Source organism: Ambystoma mexicanum, chromosome 6q, assembly GCF_040938575.1.
Source record: "Ambystoma mexicanum isolate Mex_15411 chromosome 6q, UKY_AmexF1_1, whole genome shotgun sequence".
Classification (NCBI taxonomy): domain Eukaryota; kingdom Metazoa; phylum Chordata; class Amphibia; order Caudata; family Ambystomatidae; genus Ambystoma; species Ambystoma mexicanum.
Window position 1 is genome coordinate 572,620,591 of NC_090937.1, and position 23,392 is coordinate 572,643,982.

The following is a 23,392-nucleotide window of genomic DNA, read 5'->3' on the forward strand; positions in this document are numbered from 1 at the left end:
CCCACAGAAAGAGGAAATTCAGAGGAAAGCCAGGGGAATGGACCAAATAAAGATGAATGTAATGGGTGGAAATTCACTTGTATCAGGATCTGGCTAAGGTGACCCTTCAGGAGAGGAGGGCGATGGCTCCTGTGGTTAGGGAACTGGTGATGAGGAATATTCGGTACAAATGAACCTTCCCGTTTGGTTTGTTATTCTCCTGGGAGGGAAAGCCAAGAAGGGTGACGTCTTGTGAGGAGGGGCTACAGGTGATGGGCATCCAGGAGGACGATGGAGTCGAAAGGCGCCAGCGGCCCAGGGAGGAACCCCGCAGGAATCCATGGGAATGGAAAGAGGCACATTGCAAGAGGAAGCAGTCGGGGGGAGGAAAGCTTTGATGGCGGCGGGCGCAGGGCGATCAAGGGGTGTGAGAGTGAACACATAGCCCTGGAAAGGACAGAGGCCATCTGCGTTCCAATGGACTTAAGGAACGCGGCCCAGCGAAGGCTTCATCGCCGGAATCACACAAGGAAGAAGGTAATGCGGGGTTTAGGACTCCCCAGGGAGTTATTCCCGAGTTCACTGAGGGACAGGTGCGACGGACCGTGCGTCCTAGCAATCATAGGTCCCTGGGCCCTCCTCGGGACAGTTGTTGGGTTGTTGGGGGGAGTTCAAGTTCAGGGGGGATTTAGGAGGGTAGGGGGTAAAGAAAGGAGGGGCTCTGGAGGGCAGTATGTATGTGGAGCTCCGAGAGGGTTTGCCTACTTCAGGGGGGCTTTGCTAATGGGGAAGCTGAGAATTTTAACATATAACGTCCGAGGCCTAAATGCCCCAGTTAAGAGGAAGAAAGTAGAAGAGTTTCTGAGAAGGGAGAGAGGGGACATCCTGTTGTTACAAGAAATGCATATCAGACACCAGGATAAAGCAAAGTTGCGCCTAAGGAAGTACAGGCGGACAAAATAGTTAGGGTCCTGATCGCATTCCACGATGGGTTGAATATACAGCTTCACAATACTCAGGCAGACAAAATGGGGCATTTTGTATTTGCCAATGTCTCATTTGAAGGGTGGAATTTCACTTTAGCCTCTGTATACGCTCCAAATACGGGGCAAAGTGGCTTTTTGAGGGAGATAGTGGGGAAGCTAGAGGAATTTGCAGAGGGGGAGATAATCCTGGGGGGTGATTTGAATCTGGCGTGGAACCCCACAGTGGAAAGGAGCACAGGGAGCCACCAAGGACCGGGTGCTCCTTCAAAATATCTTTGCCAAAAAATGAACCATCTAGCGCTGTGCGATGTGTGGCGGAAAATTAATGGACAGCAGAGGGGATTCACATTCTACTCTCACATATACAATTCAATGTCCAGGATAGATTATTTTTGGGTAACAGTGGGGTTATTGGGGGAAGTTCAAGGGATGGAGGTAGGCTCCATTTCTTTATCCGATCACGCACCGCTTTGGTTGGAAATAAAAACTCCGGTGAGGAGGTCAGGGCTCTGGAGATGGAGGCTCCCTCAGGAAATACTCCAGGATCCTGAGTTAGGGAACTCAATTAGGAAAAGGATAGAGGAATACTGGGCCCTCAATGACACGGGTGAGGTTAACAAGGGCACAGTGTGGGAGGCCTTTAAGGCCGTAATGAGGGGGCACTTGATTGCCCTGAAGGCTTCTAAAGATAAGCAGTGGTATGCATGGGAGAACGAGCTGGAATTGAAGATGGCGGACGTTCGAGGGGAACTCACACGGAATCCCACCCTCCGCCTGAAAAGAGCGTTAAGGCATGTAGAGGGCCAACTAGATGTACTATGCACAAAAAAGGCAGAGAGGAGTCTTCTCCATCTCCGACACTATTACTATAAGAAGACGAATAAAGCCGATAGTTCCTGCTGCTTAGCTCTCAACTGCCTAGCCAGGTACCTATCGGTTACAAGGCTAAGGAACGCTAGGGGGCGACAGTAACCCACACGGGAGACATGGGGGAGGTCTTTAGAGACTATTACCAGAAGTTGTACGCCTCGGGCAACCCAGTTAGCTCGGACCAAGATTCCTACTTAAAAGCGATAAATTTACCTCGGCTGTCAGAGGAAGAGAGGGAATCCCTGGAAGGAGAAATAAGGGAGGACGAAGTTCGGAAGGCAATAAGAGAGCTCCATGTAAACAAAGCTCCGGGCCCTGACGGGTTTACGGCGGGCTTTTACAAGAAATATGCAGACAGTCTAATTCCTTTTTTAGCAAAACTATATAACACCTTCAAGGAAGAGGGGAATGTGACACAGTCGATGAATGAGGCCAAAGTACTGGTCTTTCATAAAGCAGGAAAGGACCTGATGCTTCCGCGTTCATACCGCCCTATAGCCCTAATTAATTTAGACTCCAAAATGTACACAAAAATATTAGTGGCAAGGTTGACCCCGTTTCTCCCCAAACTGATTAATAAAGACCAGTTAGGCCTCATCCCTGGCCGTCAAACCCATGATAATATTAGGCGAATAATTCACTTGGTAGAAAAGATAGGGATCAAGCGAACCCCGGCAGCCCTCCTGGCACTAGATGCCGAAAAAGCATTTGACCGGGTAGAATGGTCCATGCTGTTTCAGACCCTTAGGTGTATGGGATTCGGGGAGCAATTTTTGAAAATGATTAAAGACAACGATAACACCCCTGCCATTAGGATAGCTTTGAATGGGGAAGTCACGGGTAGGTTGGAACTGTCGAGGGGCACCAAACAGGGATGCCCGCTATCGCCTCTTCTATATGCTGTCTTCCTCGAGCCATTGCTGATAAGGATCAGAGAACTACCCTCGATCGCAGGGATAGAGATGGCTGGCTCGCAGCATAGGGTGGTGGCGTATGCAGACGATATGCTAGTTGTCTTGTCAGACCTGGCTCGAACCCTCCCAGTGGTCTGTCAGGAACTTGAAAAGTTTGGGGCGCTATCAGGACTGAAGATTAACAGAAACAAATTAGAAGTATTAACTCTGGCAGGGGATGGCGAGGAGATCAAACCAGTGGTGACCTCTTTAAACCTGAAAGTAGCGGGCAGCGGGATAAAATATTTGGGCGTAACCCTTACGGGCAGGATAGAGGGCCTCTATGGGGAGAACTACACGGAACTCTTGGCAAAAGTTAAGAGGGATCTGGAGCGCTGGAACCCTTTGGCGATTTCCTGGTGGGGACGCATAGCCTCGGTTAAGATGTCCGTCCTTCCAAAGCTGGTATACTACTTTCAGGCTATCCCAATTAGAGTACCTATGTTTGGGAACCTGGATTTTCCCCCAGGGATGGAGAAAGAGGTGTTCAAGAAATGGGAGCAGGCAGGGTGGACAAAAATAGGAGAAATGTTTCGGGACCAAGAGGGCATGTCGTTAGAGGACTGCACCAGGCATCTAAAGCTTAAAGAGTCAGACAGATACAAGTACGAGCAGCTCAGACATTGGCTGGCAGTGCCAGCAATCAAGTAGGTGGCCTTGAGGGACCTCACCCCCTTTGAAAAGTACACCTTAACCAATTCAGGGTCAAAGAAACTAGTGGCGGCACTGTATACATTTATAAATGTGCAGACGGAGGATATCAGATGGAGTTACATGTTAAAATGGGAAGGGACACTGGGTAAACCACAGTGGAGGGAGCTGTGGGGGGTATCCCTAAACTGACCCGATACATCCAAACAAGGGAAATGTGGGTTAAGATTGTAATGCAATGGCACTATACACCGGAGCGATTAAATGTGATGTATCCGCACTCATCCACATTATACTGGAGGGGCTGCGGGAGGGAGGGCAGCTGGAGGCACATTTGGTGGGACTGTAAATGGATTCAGGACTTTTGGACGGGAGTGAAGTCCCAAATGCAGGGGATAGTCCCTAATGTGGACCAATTGGGGGTGAAGGTCTGGATGTGTGGGATGAGAGACCATATAGCCAATGGATACACGATGGCGCAATGGAGTTTTATGGGCCTGGTAATTGCGGCATGGGCAGCGATAGTCCAGAATTGGAAGCAACGTGACCCTCTGGGAATATTTAGCTGGCTGCAGAAGGTGTGGACACTTGTCGCAATGGAAAAATTATCTCATGCTTTACAAGGTTCAAATGTGTCCTTTTCGAAAGAATGGGGGGTGGTGCTGGACTATCTTCAGTCAGACTATATGATGCAATGGTGCCCCGACAAAATCTGAATACTGGATCTATTCCAAGCTTGAGTAGCTCCACAAGAACTATGGTGATGTCCTCCGGAGGGTGAGGGAGGGGAGTTGAGAGAATTGTTGCTATGGTTCTGTTTTTTTTATTGGCTGTTCAACTTGTGAAAACAATTTTAAAAAAAGAATATGCAAGGGGGACGAATTAGAGGAGCGCCTCTTGTATGTTGGGCATGTGGCATGACAGGCCACATTGCACGTATGTGTGGAAGTCAAGAGTATGTACATAATGGCCAATTTTCAAGAGGGAGGGGACAGCTTACCCTCCAGCATATATAGCCCACAGGTCAGGAATGGGTTTGCACAAGATCAGACAGTGTATCAACAGCAGGCGTCGCAAATGCAACAAGAGCAGCAATTACAGCAGGTACCATTGGGTCCGCCACAAGGGCAGTCACAACACGCACCCATGCAAATACAGCACAGCGCAAACACAGGGCAGCTGATGACACCAAGAGTAGGAGGTGCCACTGTGATGGAAGGGAGTCCTTTCACAGGTACAGGGATGAATATATATCCACAATAGGACAGCTCACAGAGTGACTTAATGTGTTCAGTACTATTGGTAACACAAGACCCCCAAGAGGAACCAAGGGTTGATGTAACGATAGGAGGCAAATCTTTTTCTTTTTTAGTAGACACTGGGGCAACTCGTTGATGTATACGTGAGGTAAAAATATCCAATGTCGGGAAATGCCATGAATGCGCAAGGTTTCTCTGGAGCTACAAGTAGAGTTCCTTTTACTGATGAATTACCAATCTCTGTGGCAGAATGTGACATGTCTGCACCATTGTTGTATTCACGGCAGACTCCAGTTGTATTCACGGCAGGCTCCAGTTAATATTCTGGGACGAGATTTAATGACGAAGCTCAATATGACGATTTTGTTTACTGATGATGGCATAGTATGTTCCACTCCTGGGATACGTTATTTAAATGTGGGCGAATTTATTATGGCATTTACAGAGCGTATGGCTCTGCGAGGAGTGTCACTCAAATCTGATGTTTTTTCTTTATGGGATACGCATTCTGTTAACATGGTTGCCCGGCTTAGTGGGAAATACTATGAGAATACCTGATGAGTTTTTGTTTAGGCCACAGATACCTATGGACGAAGAGGGGCGATGAATAATTCCTCTAGAGTTAGTTGTAGCTGTAGTATGAGGGTTATTGGCAATGGTCGAAGGATGGGATGAGGGAAAGCCATGGAGAACAGTGATTGCCATTGGGGAAGGATGTAGATTGACTGATGTTACGGATGAGGATATGTTTAAAGACGATCTGGCAGAAGATGAGTTGATAATTGAAATGAAAATCACATATTGGATTAGAATAGAGAAAAGAGAGGTCCCACTGCGAATGCTGATAGTGCGGCAAAGTCCAGAATACCTAAACGAGGATTTAGAAAAGGTACCAACCTCATTATGGACTACAGGCCCCTATGACGTAGGCCTATTGAAGGGGGTAGGAGAAGTTAAGATTACACTGAAGCCTGGAGCAATTTTACCTTGAGCAAGACAGTACCCAGTGTCTCGAGAGGCAGATGAGGGTATTTTTAAGACCATTTCAGCATTTATGGAACAGGGCATCTGAGTCACATCAGAGTCACCGTGCAATGCCGCAGTGTACCCTGTGGAAAAACAGAAGGGTGGATCGTGGTGTTTAATTCAGGACATGAGGCCGGTTAATCAGATTGTAGAGGCAGAGTTTCATCTAGTTCCGCATCCTGCAACGATATTATGTAGTATTCCTTTTGAAGCGCAATATTTCACATTGGATGACTTGAAAAATGCATTTTTCTCAATCCCGCTGCATAAGGACTCCCAAGACTTGACGTCATTTACGTTTCGCCAAACTAAGTTGAAAAGTACTCGTTTACCTCAAGTCTATTGTGAATCTCCATCCATTTTTAATAGGGTCCTTCAGATGGACTTAGGCAATATTGAGTTGAGAAGGAAAAGTGTTGTACTACAGGACGTGGATGATCTATAATTGGTTTGCAGCAAAACAGAAGATGAGTGCAGGGAAGATTTGATTCAGTTAATGATTATCCTAGCAGACAGGATATAAAGTGGATAACAAGAAGTTACAGTATTGCCAAGAAGAGGTGTTGTACATAGGTCAGCTAATTTGGCATGAGGGGAAAAAGATTACGCCTGAAAGAGCAGAGGCGATTAAGAAGACAGCAAAACCGCATACGATAAAGCAGATGCAGCAATTTCTGGGATAGCGCAATTATGTTAGAGCATGGGTATTTGATTATAGTTCATATACAAGACCCTACAGGCGCTCAAAAAGGCACAAGTAAAAAAGGATAAAATAGAATGTACTGAAGAGATGAGGAAGGATTTGATGAGTTAAAGAAAGCAATTTGTACAGCTCCGGTATTAGGGATTCCTAATTATTCTGAAAAAAGTTTTTCTATTTTCACCACAAATTGGACAGTTATGACAGCAGTGCTTACACAGAGGACCACCCTGGTGTATAAACCTCTGGCATATTATAGTGGGACTTTAGATATGGTTATGAGAGGACACTTTCCTTGCGGACAATCGCTGGCAGCAGCCGCGTTTGCAATTGAGAAATCTGAAACCATAGTGATGGGATGTTGTATGACGTTATTCGTTGAGCATGCTTTCTTTTTGCTATTTTAGAGAAACCTAAGGGTACGTTAATGTCTCAGAGAGCACCTTTGTATGAAGTTATTATATCGAATCCTGCAATTAAGGTAGTCAGGTACAGGATAGTGAACCCTGCCACATGTGTAGCTGAGCCTGTGGCAGGAAAAGAACATGCGCATGATTGCATGAGCTAGGAGGAATCATATAACGATATACTGCATGTAAATGAGAACGCACTGTCAGAGGGGAGATTCTTTTCATTAATGGGTCATCAAAGATCGATAAAAACAATGGAGAAAGATGGACTGGTTCAGCTGTAGTGAGATACAGAGAAAATGGAGAGTTTGAAAAGGTGGTGAGCAAAAGGCTGCCATCTCATTTTTTTGCACAGGCAGCAGAATTGGTAGTGCTTATTATCACGCTTGAGAAATACGAAGGAGAGAAGTGACAGTGTACAGTGACTCCGCCTATGTAACATCAACCGTGCATGCAGGGCTAGCACGTTGTAAAAGGAGGGGCTACCTCCGAGCGGATGGCACTCTAGTGCAGCATGCAGTATTATTGCACAGGCTTATTAAGGCACTACAGCTCCCAGCAGCCATTGTAATAGTTAAATGCGCAGTGCAGACTAAAAGAACTAATTTTATTTCATGCGGAAACGAAGCCGCAGATGAAGAAGCCAAAAGGGTTAAATAATCTTCAGATATTTCAAGTTTTGATACTCCTAGTATAAAGAGGGGGTGACCATGGTTGTGGTAATGCATGAAGGGTTTAATCAATTTACCGAAAACACAGTTGATGGAAATTGAAGGTGGGGCTTGTAAAGACTGGAGGGGGGTATCTGTACTCCTGCCCTCTATATGGCAGAGTAGAAGTACAGAGCACCCAAGCCAAGATTCTCTATGCAGGACGAGCAATCAAGGGTTAAGCTCTCAGGAGGTGATGCAGGCTGGTTCTTAAGTACAGTGTAGTCCCCAAGCACCCACAAAGGAATGTCCACACACTATGTTCTTTATATAAATAAGGTTCGTTATATATACATACAATAACACACTTTGTGCTCAGGCAATTCTATAATGATAAATATATACAGTCTCTATGTGGTACCACAATTACTCTGATTCCATTAAAATGCATCAACTGCAGACAGTTTCAAATGGCATACAAATGGCATACAAATCAATTAAGAAATTGAACCAACAATAGACTTAGGAGGAAAACAAGTGGGTGAAACAATTGGCAGAATACTGAGCCCCTACCCCAGGCACAGTTCTGTGTGAGGATCCCCCCACCTGGGAAACCTGTCAATAAGATGTACTGACAAGCCCAGTCCATATATTGTTTAGCAGAGTCTTATTCCCTTCTATAAATGTTCTACCACCCCAATGTACCTGGTGTAGCATAGTTTGACGTCGGGTTGTCGACGGATCGTTCTTGAGTGACTCTCTTTAAGGCAGCAGCCAAGGATCATCGAGATTCATCAAAGAACGGGTGAACAATGGTGTTGAGGCGGCAGCTTTGGTCCTTGCGGTGCTCCTCGGCGGTTGATCGTGGACGTCCTGCGAAGATGAGGCATGCAGTGCACCTCGATGGCGATAGGACGTTGCTGCAAAGAGTCAATGAAGAACTTTGGCCCAGCAAGGGTTTCGGGTCGTCGCCGGTGTCGTCGGCCAACGGGACGGGGCCACAGCTGGCTTTCGGATCTTCGTCTGCATCTCTGCGGACTTTGGGTGGCGGGAAACCCACCTGCGGATTCTCCTTGGCACGTCAGCGGCCTCGACTTTCTCCGGCAGGACAAAGGGGTCAACGGTGCTGGCAAGGAAGTCCTTAGATTCGAAGTGTTCTTAGACAGCAGTCTGTTGCGGCTCCGATCGTCGAGCAGCGGAGTTAAGCGGTCCCCGCTTCTGGGCAACACTGCTTAGACGGGCTTCCAGCGGTTACGGTGGTCCTCCGAACCTTTGTCGACGGCATGGGACGGATTTCCGGGTGCTTCTCTTGAGTTTCCTCGGCGGTCCCCGTCTCCGGTTGACAGTCTTTCGAAGGCTGACTTCCAGGGAGACTTGGTGAAGGTTAGCTTGTGCAAAAATCGTAGCTCGGGAAGAGGTCTCCTAGCCAGGTCCTCTCTTGGATCAGTTCCCTGAAGGGATAGCAGCTTTCAGATTGCATCAACGGGAAACAGCAGTTAACCTTCTTCTTCCGGCTCGGCTTCGAGAATAAGCATCAAGTTTCGACTTCAGCTTCTGAACGATTTCTAGCAGTGAGAGGCCCCTAGATATACTGTTCTGTCTCTCATTCACACTGCTGAGCCACACTCTGTCATGAACCACCGTATGCGTCCCTTCTGGACTTCGTGGTCCCTGACCCATAGGGGACTGAACTCAGCAGTACTCCCAACATGGCCGCTGTATGCGGAACGCTGTTTGCCAGTCTCTGCGTCGTACGCTCTACAAAGCAGACACGCCCCCGTGGCCCTGCGCGTCTCAATGCTACCGTTTGCAGTAGTCAGACGTGTGCTGCCGGAGTTCGTTCAGCGATTACTTCCGATTCCTGGTTCCCGGTCCCCTGAATTCCTCTTCTTTCATCCTTCCCCTTTTCCTCACCTTGCATATCCTGGATTTCCATCGCATTCGTATCTCTGAGTGCGAACCTCACCATTTCCTGGACTTCTTTCCAGAAATCTGAACGCTTCCTGGAGCCGGGTCACGAACCGCACGCTGGAACCCGAGGACCCGCGCCCAGGGTTGTATAAATCCCGAACAGCGCGAAAGAAGACATCTTCGAAGATCACGAGCAAACAATACAGACAGGTGAGAAGAGGGGAAATCTGTGACACACTCAGGCAGCCAATCATTCAGCATGGCATTCAGACAGGCAGGCAGCCAATCAGGCTCACAGTGCATTCAGGCCATTCTTCTGCCACCCAGATACTCACAACAAGGAATATAGATTGAAACAAGCACCCAGCCTTTCAGCACTCCACACTGCATTCATACAAGTTTCAGGCAGGGCTGTCTCATTCATTGTATCACATACCAGAATCCAGACACCCATAACATGAAGTGCATATTGGTCACACACTCTCCACATCATAGAGAACATTACCCTTTCAGCAATAAAAGTCCAGGAAGGATTGCCTGTATTCACTTGGGAGATGTTAAACAGTATGCTGGTGAGACCGATCCACCCCCAACCCGTTGATTCAGAAGCAAGTGAACACGAAGTAGTTCAGCATGTACAGACTTGATCGATGACATGGAAGAAGGATGCAGAAAGCGCTGAGTGAATAAATGCAGGTGTGCATTTGGACTGTGGCTTTCCGTGAACACTCCTTATAAATATTATATCAGTTGTGTGAACTTGTTGCTTGAGCCACAGGACTTTTTGTGAACTTGGACTTTAGAAAGTATTGAAGTCCTAAAAAAGTATGCCATATCTCAATTTAATATACGATGATTGGAAGAGGGACCAGTTCCCCGATTCTTTCCTCAATGAGTTCTTGTTTGGTTTCCCTAATGGTGCTGTCTGATGTCCACATTCATAGGCTCTTACTTGCTGTTTTTCTTTTTATTTTGTGAGCATACCCTGCACTGTTAGGGAGAAATACTGACATATATATTTTCTTGCACAATCCCAAAAATGGTCCAGTTATAAGAAGATTGCTTATAGCAATAATGGAGCAAATTTGGCAGCTACCTGAGCATCTGACAAGACTGCCTGAATAAAAAGGTTTTTTCCTTCCTTAAAAAATAATTCACAGGCATAATTTGGAGTCCTAATAATGATACAATAGTGGACCACAAACGTGTTCAGCGGCATATGAGAAACCACTGCTGGTGGGGACTGATGTACTGGTGTATAAGATATACATGCACAACATTTATCATTGTGTTTCTGATTCGTCTGGTACACACTGTTTATTTTGTTGGTCCGAAAAAGGGCAGAAATTACTCTGAGTCTTCCTACATCAATGACCCTTATAGACATATCTGTTACACAAAGATCAAGGCACTATGTGATTATCCCTACACCAGTGACACATGTAAGGTCACCTACCTTGATGACAGGTGGCCCTATGATTCAGATTGAAGGAATATCTATTTTTGATTTGCTCCATGATCACTGGGTGCATACTCACTATACAAGAAAGAGACCTAAGAGCAGAATAAGAAAAGATGATTATGAGTTAAATAATTATCTAGACATTACAGCACATTTGGGGAATAACGTGGTATCAGCACATGAAAGAAGTGTAGGCAAAAGACCGTCAGCGAAGAGTTGCTATGGTTGTGCTCTCCTACCTTACACCTTGGAAAATTCTAAGATATTCATGGCTATAGAAATAGACGTCCAAACAGCTCATTGCCTGACTCACCTTGCAATCTGTCATACGAGAGGTCAATTCCAGGGTCGACCAGCATCCTTAGTATGGGTGACAAAATGGTCAGCACCAGAAGAAGATGATTATGTACAAGATTTGAAAACAAGAGCAAGACCACACATAAAGGATCATGTGATAAGATACGAACAGCCTGGAATGAAAGGAGCTGGAATCAGATGGGAGATAAACAGAAAGCTTAATTGCCAAGGGAACATTGATGAAGAAATACGAAGTTGCAAGGAATGGGGCCAGATACAAGTTTGGGGAACAGTACTTTCACCAGATGGCTGGGAAGTAGGCATTGTTATATGCAGAGCAGTGGCAGTAACGGGATGTAACAAATATACTATAGATCGTGTGGAGGAGAGATGCAAACCTCTCTGACCAAAACTTGCCAAGCTACTGACCTGGGTTGAATATAAAGGAGGCCCGGTGCAGATAGTGCCCTTAGCAAGTGCAGAACTATGCTTCAGAAATAAAGGCACAAAAAAGTCGGAGAAAATCAAAAATGCAGACGACTTTTTGATGTGCCAGGAATGAAGGATGGAAAAATAGTGATAATGGATCACTACTGGGTTTGTGGATCCAGAGCTTATATGAAGCTACCCAGAAACTGGGTTGACTGTGTTCCATGGTAATTATTCATGTTCCAGCGCTAGTGATCCCGAAGAATGATTTGAACATTGGAGAATTTCCAAGGGTTGATGCTCCCCTAAGGAAGAGGAGATCACTTGAAGTTCTCAATCGAACAAAGAGGGAGAATTATTTCTCAGCAAAATCAATAAAAGCTTTCAATGACATTCCATATGAACACAGATTGTTCCGTCAGACTTCAGCAGTATTCACAACTATCTTTATGCCAGGAATCCAGATGATGGTGAATACCAAATGGTTACAAATAACCAGATGGGAGCTCCTGCAGACGATCAACACTACCATAAAGGGATTCAATGTGATCAAAGAAGAGTTGAGAACTATAAGACTGATGACACTCCAGAATAGAGATGTCCTAGACATGATCAGAGAATCATGTTGCACATTCATACCTTCTCACGATGACGAGAATGTGACCTTAACAGACGCCATAACCCTGCTGACAAACTTACACACCAAGATGGAAGATGAAGTAGAAGACACTGCAGACGACAGTTGCTTTGCATCAATTTCTCATGGGTTCCACAATGGATGGCGAACATTTTCTTGGGGCATTACTAGTGATGATAATGCTTGGATTCTGTGTGAATAGGATGATAATCGTACAGTGTAAGAAGACAACGAAGAAAGCGGTAGGAATGAAAATCATGATCGATGTTGAATCTGGACTAGAACCCAAGGATCTGACACATGAAGAAATCAGAGACTACGTAAAAGCCAGTATTTTTGCACCTGAGGGAACTAAGTTCCTGTATCCAAAGAACCATAAGAAGTATGTGGGAAAATGGATCTACTGCAGTCCAAGTGGACAATGCAGTCTTATGACCTGAAGCACTGATGAACACGTGAAATCAGCTGGATTTCTGAAGGGAGTGATGAAGATATGGACCCCGAAGAAACATTTCTTCAAAAGAGGATTTCTAAATGTGGAAACTGGAGAGAAAGTGGTCGATGAATCAGCCAGAGGGGGGAGTGTAGAGGAGGAGCTAAAAGCCTCTATTGGAAGCCCGGCCCAACCCTGTCTATATGTTGGGAATCGAAAATAGAGACAAAGGCGACACCTGTAATGATGCAATATCACAAGCAGCATTTGATGCAAAGTATCCATTAATAATGCCATTATGTATCCACAGAGAGCTAACAGCCTCTTGGGAAAGATCCCCGAAGAGTGCGAGAAGATGGATGAGAGAGGAGACTGGTGACGTCATATGAAGCAAAATGACACACCGAGTAGAGACGACAGAAGAAGTAAAGAAAACATAAAGAATCCAATAACGAAGTAAAGAATCGAATGACCTTTTACATGCAGAATGAAGATCGCACGAGTGAAGAACACAGAAGTGAATAGATTGCAGGCAGTGCTGCCAAGGCATACATATGCATTAGAATCTGGATGTTCCATGTCTTATTTTAACAAGCTGGGATAATATGAGCAGGGTAGCTGAAAGTTTGTTGCAGTTAACAAAAGTAGTTGATGAGCAAAGAAGAATAAAGAAGGCTTGTCATGGCCCAGTCTCAAGAAGTCAAGGCAGCCGAGAACTGGTTATTTTTCAAGAGTTACATTGAATGTAAGAGACGAGCCAAGCGCCTGCCAAGGTGTAGCAAAGAGACCAATCAATGCCAAGTTTTATTCATTTTAATACCATTAAATACAAGGAAGGAGCTCAAAACATGGTCTCCAGTCACATGGCCTAGATGGAAATAGACTTGGGCGGACTACGCAGAGACCAGAAGATAAGAGCATGCGCACACTCCCTATTATTCCCAGGAGCTGTGAGGCTTGCAACGCCACGTTCAAAGGCTAATTGAATGACAGTGAAAAAGAGTGATGATAGATGATGGGCTAATTGGGTGGGGAGGTATGGTCAAGTCCAACCCACCAACACCTGGAGTATCAGCTTGTGCGCTGCTGGTGAGTGAAATATTCCAGTAGGGTACACGCCTGCCAATCAATCATAGAGGGGCATGTATCAAAGAGCCCTATAGTTTGAGATCCAATGAATCGTTGTGTATTTTGTGACGATGAAGATGACTTGCACTAAAGGAAGGTTTAGTTGTCCACCTGATAGAGATTCAATCACAACCCCATACCCCATAGAAAGTATATGCGGACGTTTCTCACAGACCTACCACAATCCAGTATAAGGTTTTACAGTATGCCACGTAATGTGACGTCAGTGATGACGAGTTTGTACCATAATAACATGTTTTTTATGAAAATCGTAGAGACCTTGCTATGAGACATCCGTTGATGTCCGCTGTGCTCCCTGTTTTAGATAATTGTTACTAAAACAGCATGGCTCTCATTCCGAGGTTGGTGCTAGTCATGGGGCTATTAGCGCCATGACTTGCACCCCCTGTACCGCCACCAACGTGGTGGCATAGGGAGTTACCGGTACATTCCGCCCTCCGCGGGACCGGTAAATCCCCTTTTTAAAAGCCATTCCCCATTCCCATTTGAGCCCCAATAGGGCTCGTTGGGAAGGGGGAAGGCAGCAATAACGGTACCGCAAATTGCGGTACCGTTATTGACTCCGGTATCCCTTTGCGGGTCCCATCCTTAGCGTCTGCTAAAACCAGGCGTTAAGGGAAGGACCTGCAAAGGGACCTCGGAATAGGGCACAAAGGGATTACCGGCACCGGTGTCATTACCGGTGCCCGGTATCCCTTTGCGCCATTAGGGCCCATATCTTTTGCCAACTTCCCTAGTTGATCTTATTATTGATGTTTGAGTAATTTCTGCATCCCCATCCTTCCTATACGAGCGCCACCCCTGTTTTAGAGGGCCTACGGGTTCAGGAGGATAAATAGAAAGAATATCTTGAGAAGCTTAATCTCTCACAAATTTCAGAGCCAGACAAGATGGCATTAGAAAACAACATTCAGGTTGACGAAGTTCTAAATGTGATTAAAAGACTCCCGAGAAACAAGGCACCAGGCGGAGACAGGTACTCAGACATCTTTTATAGGTAATATCAGGACATGCTAGCACCAAAATTAACCACCCTGTTTAACAGCTTAAGTCAAAGGGGAACATAACCAAACCAACGAACGAGCCAAACTGGTGGTATTTCCTAAACAGGCAAAAGACTGCACTCTCCCGGGATCATACAGACCGATAGCCCTAATAAACCTGGATGCAAAATTATACACGAAAGTACAGGCAGAGAGATTATCCCACCTGCTCCTGACATTCATAGGGCCAGACTAATCGGGATTCATTCCCACGAGACAAACGTCGGATAATACCCGAAGGGAACATCACTTAATCGAGAAGACAGAACTGAACCATACCCCTACGAACCTAGTGTCCCTAGACGCAGACAAAGCTTTTGAGAGGGTGGAGTGGACCCAACTTTTTAACACAATGGAACATGTGGGATTCAGGCGAACTATCTGCAAATGATTAAGGCTAACTACAACTCCCCAATGATGCGGATAGAGCTGAATGGAACTCTATCGAGACCAGTAGCCCTGAGCAAAGGCACCAAACAAGGGTGCCCGCCCTCTCCTTTACTATACGCCACTTATTTGGAGCCGCTACTGGGTCGCATACGGGAAGCCCAGCAAGTAAAGGCGATAGTCATGGGGGAGTGACGAACATAGAACAATGGCTTTCGCGGATGACATGCTGATAGCACTGACCACCCCAGAACAATCCCTACCACTCCTGATAGATGAATTAGATTTATTCGGCTCTATTTCCGGCTTAAAAATCAACAAACAAAAATCAGAGATACTAAATCTAACAGAAAACCCTGAGACAATAGACAGACTAGCCTGAATCACACAATTGAACAACACAGCAGAGAATATTACATACCTGGGGATCAAATTAACGCCCTCAATAGGGCAGATGTATATAGCAAACTATCCGAAACTCCTGGAGAACCTAAAATTAGAACTGGCAAGGTGAAACCCCCTTAACATCTCTTGGTGGGGCAGACTAGTCGCCATAAAAATGACAGTACTACTAAAATGACTTTACTATTTCCAAGCGATGCCAGTGAGAATCCCCAAAACGTTTTTTAGATCTCTAAACAAAATAGTAGCGCCTACATTTGGAAGCAAAAACACCCTAGGATCGCAATGCCGACACTACAGCACAGAAGAGCCAAGGGGGAATGGCACTTCCCCATTTTCGTAGGTACTATGAGGCAGCACATCTGAGGGTAATACGGGAATGGGTGGCACTTCATCCACAACACATCTGGGCCAAACAAGACAGGGCGGTAGAAGGCTCTCTCCTCTCACACCTACTATGGCTCAACAAACGATATAGGCATCCAAACACCAAGAAAAGCGAGATCATGGGAGTAGGGGTGGAGACTTGCGACAAGGCAGTCAAAAGGGGGACCCTAACGGCATTCCCGTCTCCGTTCTACCCGATGTTCGGCAACCTAGACTTTCAGCCGGGGTTGGAACAAAATGGGTACACACAATGGGTCCAGGCGTGCTGCTGTAAGATTAGAGACATGTATCAGGGACAAACAATGATGTCATTCCAAGATTGTAAGCAGAACATGGGAATAACGGACAGAGAAGCAAATACACCCAATTAAAACATTGGATTGCCTCCCCCCACGAGAGAAGCAGCCACGAGACAGCTGACACAGTTTGAGACCTATCTAACATAAGACACAGGCTAAAAAAAAATGATTTCGAACCTATGTAAATTCCTGAACGATCAAGGGGAAGAAATCCGATGGAACTATATGAAGCGCTGGGACAACACCCAAGAGGTCCCTGTCACTAGGAAACGATGGGATTATATACTATAAACTCTCCTCCTGTCTTACTGCTATAAAAAACTGGATGTCTTCTCGCTTCCTTTCCCTTTACACTGATAAAACTGAAGTTATTTCCTTTCCCTCCAACTCTCATCCCCCTCCCTCTCATCCTCCTTTCATTCATTTTCCCCCTTCTAATCTCCCCATCTCTGACCACGCTCGCAACCTAGGCATCCACTTTGACTCCTCTCTCACCTTTTCCCATCACATCTCTCACGTTTCGTGCCTGTCGCTTCCACCTCTTTAATATTTGTAAAGTCCGCCCCTCTTTCACTTTCCATGCTACTAAACTCTTAATCTCCTCCCTTATCTTCTCTCGCCTCTTCTACTGCTCCTCCTTACTCTTTCGACTTCCTACTTCTCATCTTGCCCCCGTTAAATCTATCTACCACTCTGCCGTCCGCACCCTCTGTCTCCTCTCACCCCGTGACTCCATCTCTGCTTCCCTTTCCTCCCTTAGCTGGCTTCCCTTTCACTCCCATCTCAAATTTCAATTTCTCTGCCTAGTCTTTAAATCTCTCCATAGTCTTGCTCTTCCTTATCTCGCCTCCCTCCTCTCGTTCTACACTCATCTCCTGCTCCCTTCGCTTTGCCGACCACTTCCTTCTCACTGTTCCTCCTTCCCCTTGTGCCTCATCCCGTTTCCGCTCCTTCCATCTCCTAGCCCCCCTACACTGGAACTCCTTACCTCTCTCACTCCGCTCTATTTCCACCTTTTCCTCATTCCGAACTTCCCTCAAATCTCTTCTCCTCCATTCCACGCCTTGAAACCCCTCCCCTTCCTACTCCCCTCTCTCCTTGCCTTATCTTCGTGATCTTCTCCCTCCCCCAATCTCTACCCTCTCCCCTTCCTTTCCCTTCACCCTCTTCCCCACCCTCCCTCTCAATTCTACTGCACTTCTCTCCTTCTCTACTCCAGTTAATTGCTCTACTTATTGTTTTGTTGGCCTGATTCTCAATTTGTTAATTGCTTCTACTGTTACTGTTATAATGTTATTATCTTATGTATCCTGTTGTTATAATGTGCAGAGCTTTGGCGTAAAGCGCTATATAAACAAAAATAAATACAAATATAAAGAGAATTATCCCAAAACTGACAAGATCGATCCAAGTGCAAGAAATGTGGCATAAAATCATACTACAATTGGCACTACACCCCAGAGAGACTGCACGCAAGGTACCCAGTCTGGTGGAGCTGCCCAAACCTTCCGCCATTCTGGGGCGAAGTGAAGGCCCAAATGGGCAAAATGGTGCAAGGAATAGAACTCCAGGAAAGGGTATGGATGGCAGGAATATGGGACCCCACTCAGGGGACATACACGAAAGCACAAAAGAGGGGAGTGATGGTCATGATAACAGCGGCGTGGCTGACGATAGCCCAACACTGGAAGCAAAAAGACCCACAAACAACATATGACTGGCTGCAGAAAGGATTTGTTTCACTAAGTGGATGATGTACAAAATCCAGGGAGCGCCGGAAGCCTTTCAGAAAGACTGGGGTCAAATGCTGGCCTTCTTGCAAAGTGACTATATGCCGCAATGGTGCCCGCACTACATCAGAATACTGGACATCTTGTAAGAATCTTCCACAATCTGGACAATGGAACGCGCCGCACCACCAAGGGAAGTAGGAGGGATATAACTGGGAGTTGGGGGGTAGTTATGAAACAGTTGACCAATAATTGTCATATTGTAAAATCAATAAAATATGTTTAAAAATAAAAAAGGGCCTCTAGGGCCAGGTGGTCGGTAGCATAAAAGTAGTAATCGCGTAGATGTATTTGCAGAGGTTGATACGGTACAGACAGCAACCTGGAATTGAAACTCCCATTTGAGTCCCTGAAAATTAGTGATCTCAATTGTTGATCTAAAAATACTGGCCACCCCACCTCCTCAGTTACCCTCTCTGTTCTCAACTTTTATCTGAAAACCAAATGGTACAAGTAGATGAAAGTGAGAAATTGAATTGGGTCTAAACCATGTTTCAGTGATAAAGAGGCAATCCAATTTCAGAGACGACAGTAAATCACACAAGGCTGTAGTGTTTTTCACTACCGATCTTACACTGATTAGGGCACTTTGGAGTGAGGTGTTATTACACCCTCCAGTAATAGTCATTGGTCTTTATCACTCAATTTCTTTTGTTGTGTTTTGAAAGTACAGTAGTATATCCCAGGAAACGTTATTCGGCATGCATCACTTTTGTGTTATAGGGACAATACAAGTGGACTTTTGGTTGAATAATTGGTTAAAAGTATATGATAGCTTATCATATTCCAAACTTTGGTCTGGTCTTCAGAAGCATACCCGGATAAAATAAATACATCTCCTTTTGTTACAAGGGCCCCTGTTTTAGGCCCACTTCCATAATGAGCAGGCCCGCGCCGCAGTGGCATCTCTAGGGGTTTAGAAGGGGGGGATAAGAGGCTCTCCCCCCCCTATAATAATGCCTGTACTACCCCCCTCTGGCCCACCTTACAGTGAGTAGCAGGAAGCCTGGCATTGATCCAATGCAGCACATTGCAACAAGTTCTCTTCTTACACACTTGTCAGTTCAAATGTGAGCTGCGCTGTGACATTTTCACCACAACATCCACTACCAGAGGCCTTTCGCATTTCACATGTGTTTTGGCTTCTTCTAATGTGCTATATTTACAAAGTTACAGCTGGAGATTATGCTTGCTCTAAACAGGGCAGAGAGGATGTGCACAACCTCGGTTTTCCATGTATCTTGACTGTTTTGTTTCTAGGCTTATTTTGTGAATGCCAAAAACTCCACGTTTTGATGTTACCCTGGCCAACATTTTTCTGTATCCAGACAGAATAGTTGATACTGTATCATATTTTACATACAGTGCTTTAGTCCGAAACCTTCTGTTTGTAAGCAGAGTAAAAACAAAATAGGTGTTATTACTAAATGTAATGGCAATCAATGTATCATACTCATAAGAATGAAGGGCTGACTCTGCCCTGCCAAGATTTGAATTTGGAAAGTGCAGTCTGGCACATGTCAGAGTTGAGAATATAACTAGCTAAGCTACCCACTTCCACTAAGGGACATAGGCCCTCATTACGACCCTGGCGGATTTATTCCGCCATCGGCGGACTTTTCCGCCATGGCGCAAAGTCCCTTTACGCCATGGCGGATGGCGGACTTACCGCCCCATTCCGAGGTCGGCGGGGCGGTAAGTCCCCATTGACCCATTTACCCTTCCCCATTCCCATTTCGGCCCCATAGGGCTCAATGGGAGTGGGGAAGGTGTTAATTACGCCACCGTACACTACGGTGGCGTAATTAACACCGAGTTCCCATAGCGCCATGGATTTTTACGCCCGCAAAAAGCGGGCGGAAAAATGACCATGGCGCTCTGGGAACTCGGAATTGGCGGTAAGGGGTCGGCGCAGCTAACGCTAGCGTAAACCCCTTACCGCCAGGGTCCTAATGAGGGCCATAGTCTGATAATGATATGATATGGCATTTATAACGCACCTATACACAAGTGTTTCAAGGCGTGACAAGGCAAGGGTGGGGAACAGAGGGAGGACAGAGACAACGATATTACTAGGCCATGTGAACATTAAGACCGCGCAAATACACGGAAGGAAGGGAAGGGGAAAAGTGCCAGGGGAAAGGGGGAGGGGGCAGTGCTGTACATAGGATCAAACAATAACAAGAAGTGCGGCCAGCAAGTGGCAGGTGCAAGGGTACGTGCAGACAGCAGGTGTCCAAAGTGCAGGTAAGGGGACTGTAGGGTTATAGATACAGACCCAACTGCAAGGGTTGCCGGGAAAACAGTGCAGGTGTGCAAGTGGGCGGACAGGGAGGGCCCAAAATCAGAGGGTACCCAGGTGACCAGTGCAGAATCAGACAGGGATCAGCAGGGGAGAGGAAGAGAGAAGGCAGAAGCAAAGAGGAAGGTCTTGAGGTGCTACCAGAGATGGTTCTCAAGTTTAAGGGAGGCACGGAAGCTGTTCCAGAGGGAGGCCCCAGCCGAATTAAGAGATCTACCACCAACTCGTTGCTTGGAGAAGCAACTGACCCTGAGGGAGGTGGACTTGCAGGAGCGAAGAGCTCGAGTAGGAAAGTATTTACGAAGAGAGAGTTGGAGGTATTGAGGACCCAGGCCCCAGAAGGCCATGTGGACAATGCAGAGCGTCTTGAACTTAATCCTAGCAGCCACTGGGAGCCAAAGCAGAGATTTCAGTGCTGGAGAGATACGATCCCTGGGCTTGAGGCCAAGGACAAGTCTTGCAGTCCTGTTCTGGATGAGTTGCAGAGGGCTGAGAGTAGTCTAATCCAATCAGTTACAAAGAAACGGGTTCTTTTTGATCTTATCACCATTCTCTCCTGCCCCCCCTCTTATTTTTATACAATAACGTGTATTATACTAAGAGCAAGTGTAGCGTCACAAAAAGCTAAATATACATTTTACGAAAAATAGATGTAAGAAAGATACATTAGCAGTTCGAAGGTTCGATTTCTGGCAACGTGAACTCAGCCTTCTATTCTAGGACGAATATTGATTAGAGAATATGTGTGTATAAAAGTGGGCTATGTAAAGTGTTTTGGAGAAAGCAATAAACGTAAATTAGTAACAGATAAGTGGCCCCGACAACGTTTGCATATGTGCCCCATGCTCAATGTTCCTGGCAACAATTAAGAAACAAAACGTGCAGAACTGAAAACCCGCGAAGTTTTCCACTAACACAACGGCACTCCAATGAAAGCTTCAATCTGACTCACGCGGCTCAATAACACAGTCGCAACCTAACGATACCTACCACGTGATGGTGACAAGCAGAGAGGAGACCCTTGGTATTGACTTGAGTCCTCTTCCTGTTGCTGCAAACACGTGATCACCCACGCTTTAAAAGAAGGCAGCAACACACGAAGTCAAAGTCACCACTAGGAAAGCCCCGTGACTCGGGTTGGTTTTCTTGCACATTATCCACGAAGAAGGAAGAAGCTGCATCGCCGGACTTCTTTCAGCGGAGAAACACAAACTAGCCAAGACATTTGCATATAGTATTCAACCTGTAAAACCGCGCATGCGCAGATGAGTTATCTCTCGCGGAGGAGGGGCTGATTTCTGTCTGGCCAGAAAGCCCTGAGCTGTACATATAAGACATAACGTGACGACGCATCCTGTAGGTTTGATTCCGTTGTAGTGACTCTGCCTGCCACTTTCCCACAAGCTGGCCACAAACTGTTGGGACCTTAGTACTGAAGTTACTTTTCAGAGGAGGTAGATAACTGTTGCACTGACATAAGAGACATGGATAGCCTGCGCTTTTGTCATATGCATACCTGCCTACATTTGAAAATAAAAAATCCTGAGAATTATGCCCTACCCATAGCCACACAAGACTCCTCCCAATTGTAAAAGGCTCCACCCACATGCCCCGCCCACATGTCAAAAAGGTAAACTCAGTAGTTTACAGTGCAATGCAATTGTGATTTTCATTAGAAAACCTATTTCTATATTATGATTTATGATCTGTGCACCACACAGCTGCCTCTGGGCTGACCGCAACCCAAACGGGAGCGCGCAGAACTGAAAATGCAGAGACCCCACAGCAAAACTGAAGAACTTCATCTAGCAGGGGTGGAGAGACACGTGGCAATATGCATCTTGGAGATCCAGGGACGCCAGCCAGTCGCCCCTGCGTTGCATCGGGAGAATGTTCTGCAAACTCGCCATCTTGAACCATTCCTTCTGGATGAAGCAGTTCCGAGCCTTGAGGAACAAAATGAGGCAAAACTTTCCCTAAGGTTTGGGGACCAGAAACACCCTCGAGTAAAATCCCAGACCGAGCTGTGGAAGAAGCACCAACATGATAGCTGCCTTCAGAAATAACTCGGACAGAGCCGCTGACATAGCCAATCTCCTGGGCAGAGAGCGGGGAACAGCAGTCCGAACCATGCAACCTTGGACAGGGGTAGACAGGAAATTCACATGATAACCCCTCCGGACAGTGTCCAGACCCCAAAAATCCAAGCACCACCGGTCCCATATTGAAAAGAAAATGCTGGAGACGTCTGCCCACCGGCCTGCCCAAACCGTCAGAACTTCTGAGCTGGGCCTGGACAAGAAGAGCGCAGAGAACCCCCCCTGGGCTTCCGAAAGGAGCGGGAGGAGGAACCAGGTAACGACTGTCTGGTCGTCACACCCACACCAGAAGAGGACTTCTTGAATGTTGAGGAAGACTTCCATCGTAACTTATCAGCGTGTTTGTCAGCACAAAACACTTTATGCACCTTATCTTCAAGCAAATCACCAAACAGTTTGGAACCGTCAAAAGTAAGCTTAAAGGCATACTCTAGTAAAAAATGTTATTGTCCCTATGGGTCGGCCATGTTTTTTTAAGGCTAAGTGGCTCGATTTTAGAAAACTTTCCTATGGACCTTACCCGAGTTTTCGTCCATTAAACGCACGCGAAAACAAGCACCTGGGAGCCGCCATTTTCTGATAATCCTATCTTTTCCCCGATCGCCCTGGCTCACCTGCTTTTGCGGCACTAAATCAATTCCCCCGCCCCTGAGCCTGACATTATCAAAACATTCATATTCCCCGCCTCTCCCCGTGACGTTACTGTGCTGCGTAGGCAAACGCGCCCAGTCGTCTTCTGCGCGACTCCACACAGAACCCGGAAACCAACACAGATCAACTTAACACAGCGCGCCACAATTCGGAATATGAAACTGTACTTTACAATGAAACAGCAACACGGTACATTTGGTAAAGTACATTTATTTGGCATCAAATGTTTA

The 23,392-nt window shown here is 46.1% G+C and overlaps 1 protein-coding gene across 1 annotated transcript in view; it reads right to left on the reverse strand.

The window, feature by feature from the left end:
• The window catches only part of C6QH4orf33 (chromosome 6q C4orf33 homolog), a 302,616-nt gene extending 280,953 nt beyond the window's left edge, over positions 1-21,663 (reverse strand). Inside the window, exon 1 of the mRNA XM_069631055.1 lies at positions 21,403-21,663. The gene's annotated coding sequence lies outside the window, so the exon portion shown is untranslated. The remainder of the gene's footprint in view (positions 1-21,402) is intronic.
• Between the last annotated feature and the right edge of the window lie 1,729 nt (positions 21,664-23,392).